Genomic DNA, 10,299 nt, shown 5'->3' with positions numbered 1-10,299 from the left:
CAGTCTAATGTCAGCTGTATTAGGAGGTAAACAAGTCTGGCTACTGGCTAACAGTACCCTCAGGCTTAAAATTTGAAAATGGCTGGTTAAAAAGTGGCCAACAGGTCAGAAATAAAATTTTTATTTGAACTGATGATGGATACCAAAGGACTGAGTTTGAAGCAAAGCGCTTTACAGCCTATCATGTAAACTTAGTTTTGACTGAAGGGATTACAATCTAAACCCAGATGTTGAAAGTGAAATGGGGTGTTCGTGGATTCTACTTCTCAGCTAATACCTACTTGCCTACCCATTTCTACTCCTGATCAGTTTTAGAAACATTTACTATATTAATATTTTTATAATGCAAATATATTTATTTTCTGCTATAGGACAGAAAAAAAGAGCAGGACCATAGGGATGCACTACACGTGCTTACAGCTGAGCAGTGCTTTTATGACATGTGTGGTCTCTGAGTGTGTAAATGAAGATGTTGCTCAGGAGGCAAGATAATTTGCTTGACCTGAGCCACTGGCTTGCTGAAGATGACCCAGAAAGTAGAAGAAAGTATCTCCCAGGCCAGAGCTGGGAAATGTAAATGACTGGGAGAAGGTTTTCACCCTCCTTTGGGGGAAATGTAGCTTCACATCGTGTGAAGGTCATAGTTTCCCATTGCTTACTGGTGCATGACCAGGGTGAGATTCCTTCTCTGGGACTTCAGAGGAGGCACTTGCAAACAAATTTCACTTTCTTTTGCTCAGCTTTTTGTTTCAGGAAAGTATTAAGATAATAATGGTGGAGAGGACAATCATGTTTGGACTCAATCCTAGTCCCTGCTTGGTAACAGAGCCCAGTGAAACATTTGAGCTTGCCATCCCATTAATATTTTCCCAGATAACTGACTCACTGCTAAGCTTGAAGAAACATGTCCTTTAATTAGGCCATGTCATTCTCATTAGATAGATAGCCACATTTGGTGATCAAAGCATAGAGGATGTTGTGCTCTTTGAAGAGCTATGGAGAGCCTGAATCAGCTTTCCTTGGTTGCAGTCCTGTCAGGCCACAAGGTCTTCACAGCCAGGTCACTCTAAATCACTGTGGGATTTGAGTAGCTGCAGACATGGAAGTAGCAGGAGGGCATCTGGAAACATCTCCCCTTTTCTTCTGACAGCTTTCAATTAAGTCTTATCATCCCTTGTGGTGGAGTAGATCAAACAATCCGTAGAATAATCAAAGGTCAGACTGAGCCGTTGGGTATTTCACCTGCAATTGTCAGAGCCTTTAAGAAAATCCACAAACCTGCTTTTGAGAAATGACAGAAGGAAATCTCATAAAGTTTTCTTTCAGCTGATGGCAATGGAAAAGGAGGGATGTCAGAGCTGTGAAAGTTGGTGAGAGATGCTAGAAGCAGCAGACTGGATATTTTTACATACTGGATGCATGACTTCTTCAGATGACAAATGCCTTATAGGGCTGTGATGGTGTGCCTGCACCTCCCATATTTACAGCACAATCTACAGCAACATGGCAGCAGGAATCTCTCTGGAAGGCTCATTTGAAAACTACAAGCTTTTGTGGTTCTGTGCTGTCCATCACCTTTAAATGTCTGCACTATCCAGCCATCTCCTGTGTCATCCAGGATAGCATATGGCATCTTTCACATCTGGGAAGCTTGGAGGGCTAACTGTGGGCAGAGCAGTTACTTGGTATAGGCACACATTTAATCTGCTGCATGTGCACAGATGTGGGGTCAAAACACTGAGGAACATTTTCTTTTGGAAGGGGTTTGAAATAACTGATTTAATTTGGTCTTTGGTTGTACATTGAAAGCTGTTTCTCTGTGCTGCCAGTGACTGTAAGGTTGTATATAAGCTCTTAATTACACCATATAATTTATGGTATTTATGCAAGTTAAATTGAAAACTATGAGCTGTGTAATAAGGTTTAACGGATTCAGCTTTCTAGAGCTAAGGCATTAGCACTGTTTTTTTGTAGCTGCGTTTCCAGTACAGTGAAGGAAGGTTTGTAATAACAGCAAGAGAAATGCTTTGGTCTTCTGTTTCCTGGGTGTAGAAAGAGATGCTAAAATTTTAGAGTAGTTTCTCTTTCTCTTTTAAAATAAATTAGTTGTTCAGAAGGACATTATTCCAAGTGTAGACAAGTAATTACTTGAGGTGGGAGCCCACAGCCTCGCTGTGGAATAAAAGCCTTCTACAGAGATGGCTTGACTTATGGTGGCCTTCCACCCAATCCTACCATTAAACAAGCCTTGATGATCCTACATTCTGTATGTTCCAGACACATCACAAGGGCCTGAAGTGGAGGAAAACCCAGCTGAGGACTGTGCTCCACTGCAGCCTTCAACAGAAGGCCAGAAATTGCCACCATTTTGGCAACTACCTATTCTTGTGGTGCAGGATAGTGGGAAAAGAGAGAAAAGGACTGTGTTCATGCCTGTACTACTGTGTTTAGTATCTAAAAATCTTTAGTATCTAAAAATCTTTCTGGACTTAATAGCAGGGTCCTTGCATATCAACTTGCTGGAGCTGCAACAGGAAAGAGAACATGTTGAGCAGCAGGCAACCACTGAGGTGGCTAAAAAAGTGAATGCTCCATAAGCAAGGTCTGCAGCAACAGTAGTAGGTATTGATTTCATTGAGCTAAATAGTTTCTATGAACAAATTAAATTCTATTGGCCTTGTAGCCTCTTGAATTATCTGCTATTCAGTGCAGAGTGGTCTCTGTGAACAGGCAATGCCGTATGCTCTGTGTATTAGTTCAGCAAGTATAAGGAGAGAGAGTTGAAATATAAAATCTTGCGACATGGTAATTTTCTAAGTCAAAATGCATGAATAACACTAAGACCTCTTATTTGTCTTTCTTTTATACAGCCAAGAAAGAGGAGAAATCAGAAGTTACGAGTGTTCACTGGTTTATGAATCTAAGGTGGAGAGGAGAACAGACAGTAAATTAACTGGACATAGTATGAAGCTACTTAAGATTAACAGGCTGGAAGAGATTAATGCACGATTCAGCACAAGCAGACTAGAAAAAACAGCCTTTTTTCAGAGTGTGGAGAAAATGAAGATGACTAGAAGCTTTCAGGAAGAAAAATTCAGTGAATCAGATCCTGGAACAAAAGAAAAAAAGGTAACTACTAACTGCGTAATTCATTTTGTTTTCCCTAAAGCACTGCCTCTTTATTTTTTCAGCTAGTTAAGTAGTTTACTTTGTGTTTTTCCTAGTAGACTTGAATCATCTGTGGAAATATATTGCAGCTGTGAGAGACTGCCCAAATTAAGGTGCAAATGAGAGCAAGTGCCCAAGTCAATAGTATGGATTTTATTTAATAATAAATTTGAGGTAGAGAGATAGAAATGGGAAAGAGGAACGGGGGAGAGAAAGATCAAGTAGAAGCTACTCACCACCTGTGGAACAAATTACATCCCGCTGGTCCTTTTTCACCCAGGGCTTCTCAGTGATGGAGGTCCTGAGGTCATTCAAAACTTTTCACTATATGTCTTAGCATATAATTTTCATTTGCTATACAGTTTTCATATTGTATAGGTTAAATGATTGCCTCACTTCTAATACTAATTTGTTCACATGCTCAGTCTTTTCTTTTGGGTCAGTGGGTTTCTTGAGTTGTGGGTGGTTTAAATCTCCCCCTGCCAGAATTAATTTTTACCCAGTCAGACCTGATTTCAGCGCAATTGCTGAGTTGGCTTTCCTTGTGGCCCATAAATTCTGCATTCTTTGTGTTAATTTTCAGTGATACATTCTTCTCCCCCTGCTTTGTTAACCTCCTCCTCAGTCTGAGATAACTCATACAATAGTAACATCGTTATCTTATTTCAAGTTCTTGTCACAGTGGCTTGACTGTTTGGGGGAGGGCTTTGGTGGTGGCAGATGCCATCTGTCTCATAACTTAGGGTGATCTTTGACTGGTGATACATGTACACACAATTGCTTATTTACACAGTTTGCCACACTGAGAATTTTTGTCTGGATGAATTACCAAGTATGTGCTAACCAGAACTTGCCTCCACCAGGTCTGGAGTTAGCACCACGCTGTTGCTCCGTTCCGTGCTTATCTAGTGGCAAAGTCCTTCTGTGGCCTAGCTTCTTACAGTCTGGTTGTCATCTTTTAATCTTTTGTGTTCATAGAAGCAAGTGTGTGTTGTTGTTTTGGGGTTTAAGTACTACTGGACTTAATATTCAGAAATTTTAAAAGGGTTGTGTGGTTCTACCACTCTTCAAAATCAGAAGGTAAACATGGATTTTGTTGGATTCATGTTTTGAAAGCTTTGTCTGGTCTAACAGCTGTGGAATTAATGGAGACTGAATGAATCCCATAGAAAGAACAGATTCCTCAGAGGAACTGAGGCAGCTTTGTGCTTTGCTCTCTGCTACCAGGTGAGCAGAGCACGGTCAGATGCTGCGTGCCACGCTTGCAGGGCTGAGTGTTGTCAGTGTAGCACTGTTCTCCACCTGTCTCCAGTAAGAACACTGTTGGGCATCATGATGTGGGGTCTCTGATAGGAAAATGACTCTGATCAGACAAAATATGTTTAGAAGTAACAGCACAGTTCCTTGTATTATAGGTTTTTCTGTTCAAGAATCTATAGGAAACAGTATTTTTACTGACCCATCATTTAGATAAGAACTGAGAAAACCCACTTGCAGTAGGAGAATGAGAGATTAATTTTACATACCAGTTTGTGAAAAGACTTGAAAAATTTGTGCTGTGGCTGTTTGTATGTTGTTTGTGCTAATATGTTTTCCATTTTTATTGTCAAATCAAGAAGTTGAGTTTTTGAAAATCTTTAATCTGTTGAGCCACTTTTGTTCAAAATTATTCCAGTCTTCAGGAAGGTACTACAACTTTTACTTTGTAAACATGGAAGGAGAACTTTATATTGAAACAAATTAATCATATCTCATATAAGTAGGATGTGTTTATTTTAGAGAGTTTCATTTAGTGTTACCGTGCAAATGAGAACTAAAAAAGCCTCCACAATTAGGTGGTTGGAGTTTGGAAGATGTTATTGCCTCTTCTAAGAGAGTATACTTCCAGTATAAAAATAACAAGTTGCACTAGTGAGATGGCAAAAACTGCTGTTTCTGCCATGTAGCTCTTCCTGTTATCCTAAAGATCAGCAAAAGGACTGTGAGCTGCTTTGCCTGTGTTAATGTATCTTAGCTTGAAGCTGAACTGCAGATAGTGACTAAAGGTGGTGAGATTTTTTGCCAGTTTGTTCTTCAGAATCCCTTAATTAATTGTCTTGATGTTTGGTTCTTTAGTCTGATGGTTGGAACTGACCCTTTCTTAAGAGTGCTGTAAGAAAGAGTAGGGAGGTTTTGGTGGTGCAGTAGAGGAGAAAGGAATACGTTTAGAAGATGAACAGCTGGTGGCTAGTTGCAAGCTGGAGAAATAGCTCTGTATTCCCATTTTAGCTCGTCAGTCTCCTGGGAACAAGACTTCAAAGGTGAAAGACAATCTAACTGAACTCTGGTAATGTACCTCACCAGAATGAGCCTTCCAGATGCATAAACATTACTTATATTTCTCCTAAGCTTTTGAAACTTCACTGTCACACAGCTTTTAGGTTTGTTTTGGGTTTGGGTTTTTTTGTTTTTGGGTTTTTTTTAGGCATTTCTCAATGGGATGAAAATTTGGGCCCTAACTGTCTGTTAATATTGATAACAGGAAAACCAAGACCTTTCCTTGAAAGGTCTTACCCTGGTGTGCTGGCTTGATGAACAGTTTTATTATATTGATCAGAAAAGGAAGGAAAAAAGAGTATGTTGGCAGGAAATATAGTAAAACTTGCCCAGATGTATATGCTTGTGTATGTAATTTCTGTGGGTGAAGGTGAAAGCAATGACAAAACATCCATTCACTTAAATGGAAGTGTGTGGAGCTCAAGAGATTGAACAGAGGACAGTGGTCAAGTCTGTACTTGCTGGGGAAAATAATTCTCTCTGAAACTACCTAATTATAATTAAAGAAGAAAATGATCCACTTCCTCAAAACAACTATTTCTCTAGATTTTGGTGTGTTGTTTTAGGTTTTGGTTTTGTTTGGGTTTTTTTTGTTTGTTTAGGTTTTCTTTTTTTAATAAAAGAAGCAAACACAATTTTTGTCTTTTGGTACAGTGTACTTTTGTAAATAAAAGCCAATCTCAAACCCAATGTAGTAGTAGTAGTAGTAGTAGTAGTAGTAGTACTACTACTACTACTACTACTACTACTACTACTACTACTACTACTACTACTAATAATAATAATAATAATAATAATAATTTCATAGCTATTAAAATACTTCTGCGGAAAGGAAACCCCTCAATCGTTGACCATCAATGCTGAGTGGTTGGTGCTGTCGAGAAGTTGTGCTGTCGGTGCCCCCTAGATGGCACCCTTTGCCACTCCAGCTCTCCATCGACCACTTCCCTCTTGGGCAGGATGGCAAAACAGCTCGTCACAAAATTGCTCCTTACGTGTTTCACTTGTGCTTTGTTCAGAATGTCCTCTTGTCCCCCATTTCTACTGTTGGCAGCACATGTCTTTGTATCTTCGCTAGGTTCTGTCTTCAGTGAAAGTGAAGTTTTGCTTCAGGTGATACATTAGCAAGTAAGAGACATTTTGTTTTTGTATGTAAGAACAAAATTAATAGAAGACTAAAACCCAGATCTGTTCTTAACCCATGGCATGGAATAGACACACGGAAGTGTTCAAGGGGTGGTGCAGGGTAGGGACAAGCAGGTGTGAGAAGGTGAAATAATACCTTTTGACAACAGCACAAGCTTATGCAAATGTAAATTGGTTGTGGAACTGCCACACAATTGACCCAGCTGCATTATTGACCCAATGAGCTTCATGTTTTACACCTGCTTTTGATGGCCCAGCAAAAACTGTGTGATGTTGTTCATCACACCTGCTGTCTCTTCCCTCTGGCTCTTACCTGGGTAATATTTGGTGTCAGATTGCCATTCAAATTGTTTGATCTTGAATTGCTATCTGCAAAAAGTGGTCCTGAAATTATTATTCAGTGTAGAGGGGTTAACTGGGTAAAGGGGAACCTGGGAACTTCTGTGGTTCTGAACATCACTAATATGAAACAACCAAGTTGCATTCATATGAATCATGGAGCTGGGGTTTAAACACAAGTCACTGACGTGAAGAAGATAATTTTGCAGCATTTTCTATGCAAAGCTATCCTTTTGCTGGTATTCTGAAAAGAAGAATTAAGGAATTAAGGACTAATTTATAAATATTTAGTTCAGCTAGAGCTACTGAAGACCCTTGGTATTTGGTGTTCAGTTAAGCTTGGCCTGGGGATGGCCGATCGTCCTCTAATTCTCTGTTTCTTTTGAGTCTTCTTTCACCTCCTTCACCACCACCACTATTTATCTAGCAGTTACTTTTCTTGCAGGTTCTGTGCTGGAAATGACTGTGGTGGTAACAATACTTTTACAAGTTCCTTTTTCCAGGGGAGGCCAGAGTCATGGCAATATTCTGTACAGAGAAAAAAATGATCACTGTCACACGTTTAACTCCAAATAACTCTCCTCTGGTCCCTAACACTGTTCAAGATACTGAGCTATATATTTTGTCAGAAACAAATTTCTGGTTTTAGAGTTTTAGTCAAGAATAGCTTTTTAACAAAACCTGGTAAAACCCTCAGTACATTTGAAGTAAAACTTCTTAACTAATGTAGAAGAGAGCAAAACCATCAAGGCTTTCTTTAGCCTTGAAACTGAAGCTCCATATCTAAAGCTTGCCTTCGTATGGTCAGGAAATTGGAAGTGGACTTCAGCCAAGTTTGGGTCCATTTTGTTTTACGAAGTGTCTTTTCAGCTTGCTTGGAATGCTGTCATGAGATACCGCGCTGCCAACCTCAGCCTGGCGCAGCTTTACAGAATATCCTTTTTGTGGTGCCCTCTTCACGCCCCAAGTTCATGGCACTCTCTTGTCATGTGGCAATGTGTGCTTGTGATTCTGTGACTTCAGGTACCTTCATTTTACCTAATGCTCCTGGCTCCCATGCTTGTGAGAATATTTTTCTGTCTTAGAAAGAAAGAAGGGAATATCAACATTCCATGACTGAAAAAACCCCCATCTCTACACTGACCCTTCCCCATATAACAGCTACGTACAAACTCAAAGGTGGCTTGAGAGCACTCTGGAGTCACAGAAGTCAGAAACCAACTAAGGAAAGGACAAGAGCCATTAAAATTTTTTAATCTCGTGACTTTTTTTTTCCAAATGATGTCATCATATTTGTAAGTTGATTTGTGAATTTTTAGCATTTGAGATTTCTGGTGTTCATATTCTTTGCCTATTCACCTGTGATAGGTAAATACCCAAGCAGAGAAGAAATGACACCGTTTTTTCTTACTTCTTCAATGACTCCTAGTGCACTGTAATTATGGGCAGATGTATAATCCTTGATTATATGCATGGATGATGTATAATCCTTATGTATAAGGATTCCTTCCATAAATATAGGCCTGAGACCGTATGTAATACTTCTTTACAATCCTTACATATATCCTTATATGCCTATTTATTAGACATTAAACCACAACATGCTTTGTTCCTCAGATTTTCATTTTTTGATCTCTAGAAATAAATCTCCCATGGCTTACAATGGAGCTGGTAGCAGGATTATTTTTTTTTTTTTTGGTTAAAGTTCCTTACCATTTACAGTTTTAATATGTTGTTTTAAGTTTAGAAATTTCCCAGGTTTTCTCTGGTTAAGCAAATATTTTCTATGCAGAATTTTCATTGCATTGACTTGCTTGGGAAAATTCAACTACAGCGGACTATCTGCTTCTGGGAATTTTAGGGGAAAGGAGATACTTTTATGGTAATATCGAGTGTTTCAAATCCATGTTGTTGAAATAATTTGGCATCTTCCATCCTTTGGATCGAAGAATTGATGGTCGGCAGGTGAGCAGATGCTGGATATGAAAGGGCAGACAGCTAGGACTCCCTTTCTGCACGGTGTTGGTTTGGATATGGGAGCTATGGAGATACATTGCAAGCACGGGAACAGAAGGAACTGAAGACTGTAAAACTATGGCATTTCAAACTGACCTTTCTACGCACATGCACATGTTAGGTTATTGCTTTTATTTATTTTTCCATTTCTTGCCTATTAAAAGGGAAAAAAAGAGTTTATCAATTGCCTGAAATGTTAACTGCAGATGGATTGTGCTAACAGTTTGCTTTCACTGGAGAAGTTCTGGAATGTCAGAGTAATTGCCTTCAAGTGCATGCAATACACATCCCATGTAGATCCCTGCACCTGTTTCATGCTTGTCAGTGATCCATCACTTCTTTTCCTTATAGGTTCAGGGAATGCGTTGAAGTGTGAGATAGGATCCTGCGGCGTGTCCGAGCCTTGTCTAGCTAGGTGGTACTTACAGAGCTGGGGAGGGTCTTCAGGGTGTCTGCCAAATTACATCTGCCAGAGCAGGAGAACCAAGTTAATCAGATGATTAAAATTAAAGGGATGGATCTAATCCTGCAAAGAAATGCTGCCTGGATTGTAGGTAATTTCTGCCTTTTGGCTTCATATCTCTGGCACACCTTGTGGACTGTGTTAAGCTGTGGAAGAAAGAAAGGGATCCCTGCACCTGGAAATGCACAGGTAGTAGACATACTTTTAATAAATTAGAAATATTTCACTGCTCAGTCTCAGTATTGTTTAACTGGATGAATGCTGCTTGTGTTCGGATGTAGGCAGTTAAAACCTATTTGTATTTTCCTGGAGCGGCATTTATTTCTCTTTTTCATACTGGCAGCATCTATGTCTGCCCAGCAGTAAATCCTAGGCAGATGATGTGCTTTTCAGGATGGTGCATCTCTTGCCCTTGCAGGGCTTTGTCTTGCCATTAAAACATCCTCTAGTGACCTCTACTGGGTGCAGTACAAGGGAGTGCCTCAAGGTTACCGTCCGTGGCCGTGGTGGGAGCAAGGCTCCCAGCCCTTCTTGCTGCGAGACTCAGAGATCCCTAATAAGCCCCTTATTTTCCTGTTGTTTTCAAGTGAATGTAACGTTATTTCCCCAAAGAATTAGCGTCACTTGTTATTACATCACGCTGCAAAGATAGTATGCATGTTTGCTGTGATTTCCCAGAAATTAATGGAGGGATGACCCATCATATGGTAGCTTGAGAGTTTTTAGAATTCCTAACAGGAAACATTACTTAAACAAAATAAATAGATGAGTTTAGAAAGGCAAAAAGGAAGACACTTTTTTCTAAAGTATCTCCAAGGACGTAGATTCCCAAAATTCTTAGGATTTTAATC

This window comes from Parus major, chromosome 2, assembly GCF_001522545.3.
Source record: "Parus major isolate Abel chromosome 2, Parus_major1.1, whole genome shotgun sequence".
NCBI lineage: Eukaryota > Metazoa > Chordata > Aves > Passeriformes > Paridae > Parus > Parus major.
Note: the sequence above shows the minus strand (reverse complement) of the source record.